The sequence below is a fragment of the Elephantulus edwardii genome, unplaced genomic scaffold (assembly GCF_000299155.1).
Source record: "Elephantulus edwardii isolate Elephantulus edwardi_28Jun2011 unplaced genomic scaffold, EleEdw1.0 scaffold00169, whole genome shotgun sequence".
NCBI lineage: Eukaryota > Metazoa > Chordata > Mammalia > Macroscelidea > Macroscelididae > Elephantulus > Elephantulus edwardii.
The window spans coordinates 3,522,922-3,533,745 of NW_006399919.1; the positions used below are offsets into that span (position 1 = coordinate 3,522,922).

At 36.9% G+C, this 10,824-nt stretch overlaps 1 pseudogene; it reads right to left on the reverse strand.

The window, feature by feature from the left end:
* Positions 1 to 4,978: 4,978 nt before the first annotated feature.
* Positions 4,979 to 5,817, reverse strand: LOC102855684 (annotated as a pseudogene).
* Between the last annotated feature and the right edge of the window lie 5,007 nt (positions 5,818 to 10,824).

The window sequence follows — 10,824 nt, forward strand, 5'->3', positions numbered from 1 at the left end:
ATCATGTATAAATCATGTAGCCTCTAACTACTTAGAATGAAATGAAATTTTATTAAACATTTAATTTCTTAATAATACTAGCTGCGTTTTAAATGTTAAGTAGTGCGGAAGACATTTCCACAAATGAAAAAAGTCCCATTGAAGATCACTATTCTAGATCGTTTGGTTGCTTAAAAGAGACTGCTATTAGGTCCCTGGGTTCAAGGAGAGCACATCTGTTGAAAAAAGTAAGATAAGTGGGGGGAAATTACTTTAAAAGAATTTTAATTTTACAAAACCAAGTGCCCATAGTTAGCAATAGTTAAAAACTAATAGTAAACTAATACTTAGGAAATAAATACAAACTAGCTGGAGTAGCTACAGAAGGGTTTAGGTTAAGATTTTAATTGGATATTAAAGAATGAACAAGATTTCATTTACATTGATTGCATGACTTTAGGTTTGCCATTTTATATAAAAAGTAAAGTCTGTAGGTCAGAGATTCAAGGAAAGTGAAATTTGTAATGCAATCTGAATAATGCATCTTCTTTTTATAAAGCACACTGTTTTTTTTTACTAGACATATTTAAGGTCATTTTGTTTTCATCTTAAGAGAGTCGATATATGATGGTTTTCTAAATGAAATAGCTTTTATCTCTTGAATGTTCAGCAAATAAAGCACTTATAAGTTATTTCAAATTCAAAATTGCTCCATTGAGCCTTGGTATTTAATTTTGTTCAAGTTAAGACACATATAATGACTGTAATGTGTTAAAGACAAAATCAATTTGGAATCCGTGCTATACGTTACATTTTGCTTACAGTATTCTTTCTTGATATAAAAGCTTTTATATTAAAAGCACACAATTTTTTCCCCCTTTTGTCTGATTCATCTTCTCTGTATAGGTCTTTATCTGTCTTGGAGCATAATCACAGCCAACACATAGCTATTACGCTTGCCTATCTAACTCAGTAGTATTACAGAAAAGCTCTCATCTAACAATGGAAAAGGCCTCCCGTAGGTGTGCCAGGAAGGTGTAATAACTTACCAACACAAGGTGGTGCTCTGTTCTTATGAAATAGCCCTTCTTTGATTTGGTTCTAAGAAGAGAGGTCAAACATTCTTACAGCTTGACCATTTTTTCCCCTCAAGATTTCAAAAAGTGTTGATGTAATATTCTCACTTGCAAAACTCATCCTAACCATTTAAAAATCACTCTTGGATAGCCATCCTAATCATAATTCAAAGCACTTAGAAAGGAACCAATTTATCTCATTGCGTGCGACCGTACTTATTTTGATGACAGGAGGCCTTGGGTCTCTCGCTGATTGCTTCTTTTCATTTTCTCTGTTTGTGATTCCTTTTGATCTGATAGTTCTTATACTTTGTGTGGATAGTCTCATAACTATTGTTTCTCTGGATTAATGGATTGATCAGACTTTCTAGACCAAATCTTCCAAGTTGATCTCCACGTGGTTAATAACCTTGACTCTCCTTCAGTCAATTGATTAATTAAACATCTCATTATCTTCTTCTTACACAGTGCAAGCTTACACAGTTGTCATATGTTCATGGATTTAGTTATTTACCTACTCACTAATTTTTCCACCTCTATCTTTCCTCCAGAGAAACTAATGGCAAAATATGAAAACAAGGGCTTAGAGTTAAGTGCATTTTAAGAAATCACATTTTAAGGAGAGAGAAAAGGACACTATCATTTTCTTATGAACAAAAAAATGTTCTTATATTAGGAAACGGAAGGGAGTGCCTGTAGCTTGGAGGTAAAGAGTTGTTCTGCTAAAGCAAAGGCATATGGTTGGAATCCATCAGTTGCTCTGTGGAGCAAAGATGTGTAATCTCCTCCTGAACAACTTATTTCTTCCAAAAACTTACTGAATTGTCAGCTATGGGTCAATTCCAACTTGATGGTATTCAATAATCAGAAAATACATAGAGCTTCACATTTCAATGTCTCCCTGTTTTGATAACCATTGAATTATTAAAAAATCCAACCTGTTAATGAAATGGAAGCTAATGCTCTATCTCTCCACATAGGCATGTATTTCTTTTTAATATTTTTTCCATGATTTCTGGGAATTTATCTCAAAATAATTATAATCTATGTATTTCTACTGTGAAAGGTATGAATACATGTACATTGTTGAGGAATGGTTTCAAATTCTTTCAAGAAATCAGACTGAGAGATACTCTGTATTTCTCTGTCATAAAAATTGCAAAGCTGAATTTTAAGAAACAAAATGAAAGTTCCAGTTGTTCTGAACTGTGTTCTATAATCACATCTCTAATGGAAGTTTGCTGACGCCATGGCAATGTCACAGTTTCAGCCCCTCGAAGAACATGTTGTCTGGTTACTATAGCATTTCTATAACTAGAATAATTAGAAACGGAAACATGGATAGCATTAGCTTTGAAATTAAATGAGCCCCCTAACGGGGAAGCTAATTACTGAATTCATACTGATGGTCTGTTTTACTAATGAAAATTTAGGTTATTGAATTGAAGATTATGTACTCAGGACTAGAAATGGAAATCAGGGCATCCAAGGACACTGGAACCAGTGGTTCTTGTGGAGACAGACCTGATATTAGTTTTTTGTTAGAGAGGATTATTATCGTTAATATTGTCACCTTTATGACAAAGGTTCTAATATGAAGAGTACTTGGAATTCTAAAAAGCTTCCATTAGTCTATTCAATGCCCTACTTCTGACTTCCATTAACGTATCTTTCCCACTGTGTGATTAGGCTGTTCCAAAAGCCATAATCTGGATGTGCTGGGAAGATTTAGGTTGGAAACTTCCAGGAGTCTGAAAGATAAAATGGTAATTTATCTGAGTTTCAGCATAAAAATGTTTCTTCTCCTTGAGGTTTCATTTTCTGAGCAGAAATTTGTAGTGAACAAAGACTATATACATTGCAAAGAATTCAGGCACACACAAACACATCCCTTTTATACAACCACACTAACAAAAATAGCAGGAGGTAATGACTTGGGAAAAGTCAGATACTGTTTAAATGATGAGACATACTGAAAAAAATAAATGGCCATTTGAAAATCAGGTATCAGTTATTGTATTATTTTACCAAAGTACTCAAGCTCCCAGAAAGCAGAGAGTTCTGAGCTTTACATTAGATAACACAGCTAATACTTAGAAGTTGATGATGCTGACATTTTAATCACTTTTGGGATGAAGATTGCAGCCATCTCTCCAAATTTTGGTTCAAGAGGGCAATGTATGGAAAATATTCTCCTATGAAACTCCTCATTTTAGAAACGCATATCAATGTTTTAAATAAAGTTTGTGCTAATTATATATTTTAAATAAAGTTTGTGGCAGCTTCCCTAGGCACTCTAGAATCATCCCGATTCCTTGACAACAAGTCCACAGGACAAAATAAAACTGCTTCATGGGACTCCCAAGGGTATAATCTTCCCAGAAGCAGACTTTCAACTCCATCTCCCCCAGAGGGACCAGTGGATTCAAATCAATGAACTTGCATTTGGCAATCAAGAGTTAAACACTTAAGTCACTGGGACTTCTGTCCAATGATCTACTCTCCCCAGTACGGACCAAAAGTGATACTCTCTAAAATTCCCTCAAACTTTAATCTTCTTTGTTGTTGTTGTTGTTATGTGCCGCGGAGTTGCTTGTGACTCTTAGCAACCCTATGTAGAAGAGCTCTAAACCCTGCTCTATCCTGTGCCAGCCTCACCGTCTCCAACACACTCATTCCCACCACCCCAATCACAGAATCGATCCATATAATCGAGGGTCTTTCTCTCCTGCGCCGTCCCTCCACTCTCCCAAACAGGATGTACCCTGCCCAAAGTAGGTCAGACGAAGCTTCAGAATCCTTGACTCCAAGGAGCACTCCGAGACAAACCTGTTTGTTCTCCTAGCAGTCCATGGTATATTCAACACTTTTCTCCAGCACCACAGCTCAAAGGCATCAATTCTCTTTCTATCATCCGTAGTCACTGTCCAACTCTCTGATGCATATCATGTAACTGATTAATATTTTGTTTGCTCCAATAATTTACAAGTAATTTGATAATTATAGAAGTTGTTGTTGTGTTATTGTAGATAGATGTCAAGTTGAGCATGACTAATAGTGACCCTATAAACAAAAGACCTGAAGCCTTATTCTATAACTATCATCGTTTCTCAAAGTTCATAGACTTTCCAGAGGGTAGAATTAATAATTTTTATTAGTTGTGATTTAGAAAGTGAATGCCACTCCTGCTTCCAAACCCTTCTGAAACTAGAAGTCCACCAAACACTGTCCACCGTGGGTAACTTCTGACATTTGACAACACAATGGCTCAAGGTTCAGCATCATAGAAATCCCAGGTTGCTACTTCATGGGGTTCCCAACACTGATGAAGGAGATTATAGGCAGATCTCAGATCCCATCTTGTGCCACTTCATGGGGTTCCTGATGTATGAGGAGGCCAAATTTGAAACCCAGATCCTGAAGCAGGTTTGAGACTGAAGTTAGAGATCTGATAAATACATTAGCCATTGTGTTTATAATTTAATATTGCATTTTCGTGGTTTTGCTGTTATTTCCCCCCCCCCACTTGACTGCCTATAGTTTCATTATTGTATCTACTTTAAAAGTCTTTAAATGTAAAAGGTCAAGCAGATAGTCTTTCAAGGTAGAGAGTATTCCATCCTTCAATCCTCTATGAAAGTCAGATGGGAAAGGCTTTCTCTCTCTGGAAGTGAAATCAGAGTCACATGCTAGAGTATTGGCCAGTCAATGGCTTTTGCTGCAGATGTTGAATTTAGAGGAAATGATATAAAGGCAATTAATGAAATGGGGTCCGGGTCCATAGTGTTAAATTTGCTTGGCTGTTAACCTCAAGGTCGACAGTTTGCACTCACTAGATGAGGTATTCTTTTTCTTCGGGAGTGGGACCTGCTTGAACAATAAATTTATTGTCTTTATGTGAAAAATCTCCACAGAAAATTGGCTTAGCTATCAGCAGCCCTCTCCTGGGCTCTGAGGGAAGCTTGCCTTCTTCTGAGCTACTGGAACTTTCTTCTGGGCAAAAGACATTTGCGGCAATTCCACCTCTTCTTTTTAACACCTTTCTTAGGCTTCTTCTCATAGACTGGATTCTCTTGTATGACAGCGTGTGCTGTCTTATACATCTCCCCCATCATGTCTGGAGCTACATTGTTCTTTATTGAGAGAACTGTTTCTTCTAAGCATCTTCATCTTCTTCCATTAAGTAACGCTTATCATCTGCAACGTTCTGACCCAGGATGTGTTTCCGATGTACATCTGCATTGAATTCGGTGCTTTCTGAATCATAACCAGGGAATTGTTTGGAGTAATAGACACACCTCCCTTCAGAGTCCCAAAATTTTCTTTCTTATGGTAGTTCTGGCAAGGCCTGCATCCAAACAGTGGGTAAAGACACCTGGTTGGCCATTAATGCTTTTCATTCATCTCCAGTTACCTCCACTTAGCCTTCATAGATTGTATCATGACAAACCTATTAAGAAGCCTTCGGGCCAGCAGTAGGCCAGCACTATATATGACAGCATAATTTCATACCATACTTAGGAAGTTCACGAACACAAGCTGGGCAGACTATCATATTCCCTTGTACTCAGGCATGAGCAATCTAGCAAATTATATCTCTGTTGGTTACAAGAACTAACATCCTGTACTTAGGTGTGTTGTACTTATTTTTAAACTGAATTACCAAGAGTTTCTGAGCATAGTATTCCGTTTTACCCTCACGTTGTCTTCTAAATTTCACTTGGTATCTCTTGAAGTAGGCCGTATTCTTGACAACTTTAACAAACCCATCTTGCTGAACAGAGACTGGAGTCTCCAGCTCGCTAAAGACCTGCAGCAAGATGAGGTATTCTTCTCCCATAAAGTTTCACAGTTTCAGAAACTGTTTGGGGCATTTCTACTATGTCCTAAGGGTTGCTATTAGTCAGACTTTATGGCAAGAAGAAACTCAGATGAGTGTTAGAAAATAGCAGAGGTTGTTCTAAGTGACTTGCTCCAGTTCAAAACCCTGTTCAGAATTTACATTTTCGCTCTTCCGAAACGAAATCAAATCCACATTTTAGTAAGAGTGCCAAGTAATTCTTAGAGCTCTCCAAGTGGTCTTACATTTACATAAACACTTGGAAATAGGTAAAATATAAATTCCGAATCAGTATCTCTGGACTAGAAGTACAAATTCATTCTCTATCACTTCCTCCCTGCCTGTGTGTCAAAGGACTCATTGCTGACCCTCCATTGGGTTTCTGGAGCTTTAGATCACAGGGGAGGGGAGAGTCCATCTTTATCTGGAGAGTCCCTGGATTCATGACACTAGCAGTGTGGCCTTTGGAAAGCTGTATAACTCCCTCTGGAAACCACTAGAGCTCATCATTCTCCATAGGGGGATCAAACCAAAAGAAATTGATACAAATCCTGCAAAATGGTATCATTGGCAGAAAGAAATATGTTGTGATTTGTTTTCCTTACAAATGCATTTATTTTAGTTTGCAAGATACTATACAAAGTTTTACAACAGATCTGTTTAAAGACAGAGTGGGTCATAACAGATCTAATTTCTGCAAGTTTCATGGTTTTAGTTACTTAATTGTGTTCAGAATGCAGCCTGTACATAGAACAAGAAGTAATCTTTCCAATAAAGTAAGAGAACACTACGCGAGTCCCAGGTAGGACTATGATCTTCTGCAATCCAAAGAACAGAGGAAATGAATTAGAAATTTATTACATGACATGAGCATTTTGGCTTTCCAGAATTCTTTCAAGATTGATGCTATATACTCCTGATTTTAATCCAGCCATGCCCCTTCCTGATACAGAAGGATACTCTCTTTCATTAACATTTTCATCCTCTTTAGCTCATTCACTCTGTCCAGAAAAGGTATTGTTAGGTGCTACTGAGAACATGTCATAGCGACCCTGTGGACAACTGTGTGCCAATAATACTGTGTCAATGTCACAATATCTAACATGCCCATTGCTACAGTTACATGTCAATGAACTCAGTTGAGAGCCTTCCTCTTTTCTGCCATCTCCCCAACTTTCCAAGCATTATGTACTTCTCCGAGTACATACAAGTACCTTTCCTGGCAACAAGCTCAAATTATGTGAGACCAATCTGCACCATCCTTGCCATCAGCGGGCCCTCTGGCTGTACCTTCTTCAAGACCTATCTGTTCTTTTTCCAGTCGACAGTATATTCTTCCGTCATCCTTATACATTGCCCAACTCTAAGCACTAGATTAAGTGACTGAAAAGACCATGGTCTGAATCAAGGGCACTCTCAAGGTGATAGTCGGCTTTCTCACTAGAGACAAGTTCATCTCCTACAATGGCTGTGTTGCTCAGATATTCTTCTTTGAAGTCTTTGCCACGAGGAAAACATTCCTTCTGGTCTCAATGGCCTACGGTCATCATACAGCGGTGTACAAACACCTGCATAGTTAACTTCTTTTCATTTTAACACTTAAGGTCCAAAACAGATGTGAGACAAGTACTAAAGTACTAAAGAGCAACAATGTCAGTCTAGAGGCTAAGGTGTGCCTGATCCAGCACATGGTCTTTGCAATTACTTGCTATGCATCAGAAAGCTGGACAATGACTAGGGATGATAGGAGAATTGATGTCTTTGAGCTGTGGTGCTGGAGAAGAGTATTGAATATATCATGAACTGCCAGACAAACAAAAAGATTTGTTCTGGAGAAGGTGAAGCCAGGCTGCTCCTTGGAGTCAAGGATTCTGAAGCTTCATCTGACTTACTTTGGGCATATTGTAAGGAGGAACCAGTCCTTCGAGAGGGACATTATGCTTGGGAAGGCAGAGGGACAGTGCAAGAGAGGAAGACCCTAGTGAGATGGATTGACTCAGTGACTGGAGTAGTGGGGATAAGTGTGTCCAAGACAATAAGGTTGGCTCACAATAGAGCAGGGTTCAGAGCTGTTGTACAGTGTCAACTATGAGTCACAGGCAACTTGATTGCACATCAAAACAACGTGCAGAGGCAAATACAGTAAAAAAAAAAATCATTATTATTTTACCTTCTCCAGGTGTAATGGAGCAAAAATTAACAGCTTCCAACAATGAGGTAATATCTTTTCCATTCCTACTCTTACTAATGGGGAAAATTGTTTCTCTACAGAGTACAAGATCATCTGTCCTAGATGTTCTCTTAATCAGAGCATTTACTGAAGTTTGCTGGGATTTCCCCCAATTATTTCTCACAATAATGCACTACTTATTTTTAAAAAAGGAAACTGATTATCAATTATGTGATTCCTGTATAAATTTGCTGTAAATATCTGAAAGAAACACTTTTAATTTTATTTTTGTTATTGCTTTTGTTGTAAATATGAGTAGTCAAATCAGAACCAACTCAGAGCTGACACTCCAGTAGGTTTTCAGAGACAGTAAGTCCCACAGATTGAGACTTACTTTCCCCCAACTGGTGGATTCAAATCACATGTTTTTGGGTTTGCAGCACAACTCTTTAACAGTAGGCCAATAGAGTTCATCTTAATGAGTAATGGTTTCTACTATTTTAATAAAATATTTTATTTCCACAATCTCTATTTTATTTTGCCAAATTCTAGGAATGAGCAAAGGGAAGAATCTAGGACCACATGTGTATCTTTCTGAAATCCTTTTGAAAGCTTTCATTTACTTTTTCATATTTATTTAATCATTTTGGTTGTCAATTACAATTAATTTCTGGGAACTAATCTGTGATCAAGATAGCAAATATCAGAAAAGCTCTATCTTCCCACAACAAAGAGGGGGTAAAAATATACAGATATATTATGGTGAATAATTTCAACTAATTTTCATGAAATAATTAGAACCCATATTACCATAAACGACAGATTTGAGTGTGTGTGTGTGTGTGTTATAAAGGACATTTTACAAAGAAATGTAATCTGCTTCTTTTATAGAAAATCAATACAGCCTCTCTATTTCTTAGATTGCATGGTTCTAGCAAATTGAGGATTGTTTTCAATAGGAAACTGAGTGCGGAAATTGTTCTGCTGTGAATGGTAACAAATTAAAGGTACAAATTAACATGAATCCACAGGAAATATTGAATATCACTTTAATTTCATCATTTGGTGAGAAGTACTCCAAGTCACACTAGCTTTACACAAATAGAAATAGGACTGACTGTAACTACTGGTGCACAAATTATTGAGTTTGTTAATATTAGAGATAAGAAAGTACAAATCTGACTTTTGTAATATTTCTTCACAGAATGAGTTAACAGTGTCTTCATCTAAGCTCATTTTTTAAAGGAATGTCTATCTATTAATGTAAAATCTAATTTAAAAAGAAATGATGCTACAAGGAATATGAAATTTTAAATATAAAAGTATTTTACATTGTTGTTGTTAGGTGCCATCAAGTTGGCTCAGACTCCTAGTGACCTTCTGAGATAATTATCCCAAATACCATAATTTTGTTAAATTCCTCAACCAATCAAATACACACAAATCAAACACTGCTACTATCTATCTTCTTGCATTCAATGACAGGTGTTAACATTTGTAAATGATGTTCTTGTTGTTACATGCAGTCAAGTTGACTACGACTCATATCAACATTATGAACAATGGCTCCCTGCCCTATTCTGTGACATTCCCACCATCTCTAATATACTTGAGCCCAATGTTACAGTCACTGTGTCAATTCATCTTCTTCAAGGTCTTCCTTTCCTACATTAAAACTCTAACTTTCCAGACATAATGTCCTTTTCCAAGGACTGACACCTACTGACCACATGGCCAAAGTATGTGAGATGAAGCTTCATTATCTTTGCCTCTAAGGATCACTCTGGTTGTACTTTCTCCCAAAACATTATTTATTCATCTAACAGTTCTTTGGATATCCAGTGCTCTTCTCCAATATCACTACACAACTCAAAGGCATCGATTCCTCTTCTGTCATCCTTAGCCATCGTCCAACTTTCAGATGTTGTTGTTGTCGTCATGTGTCGTCGAGTCCCTTGCAACTCATAATGACCTTATGTACCAGAGCCCTAAACACTGCTCTGCCCTGCACCAACCTCACTGTCTCTGACACACCCACCCCCAGAGAATAAATCAATCCATCTCATCGAGGGTCTTAAAGTAATTGAAAAGCCCAAGGTTTCAATCAGGTACACCTAGTCTTTGAACTGACATCCTTGCTCTTCAGAACTTTGGAGATATCCTTAACAGCAGATTTTTGCCAGTGTAATACATCTTTTCTTTCTTGAGTTCTGGTACCAAGTGTGTTGATTGTAGATCCAAGTAAGATGAAATTGTTAACAACTTCAATCATTTCTCCAACTATTATGATTTTATTTACTGGCCCTATAGTGAGGATTTTTGCTTACTTGATATTTAAATATCCGTCCTGAAGGCTGTATTTTTTGATCTTCTGCAACAAGAGTTTTAAGTTCTCCTCCCTTTCAGCCAGCAAGGTTGTATCATCTACATAATGCAGGTTGGAGATGAGTCTTCCTTCCACACTCTTTATCACAAAGTCTAGTCCCTCAAATGATTTGCTCAGCATACAAATTGAACAGAATTGAAGAAAGATATAGTCCTGACACACATTTCTTGTGAAAAACAATGTATTCAAACTTTGTTTAAAAATCAGTATAAAATTTTTTTAAAAATAAAAAGACAAAAACAAAAAGAATAACATATTAGGAATCTATTGTTGTACATACAAAAATGTACAGGTTATCTTTCTTTTATTAATTATTAATTTCAATAAACATTTATAGAGATTTTGGATTCCCATTCATTCATTGTTGCACTTT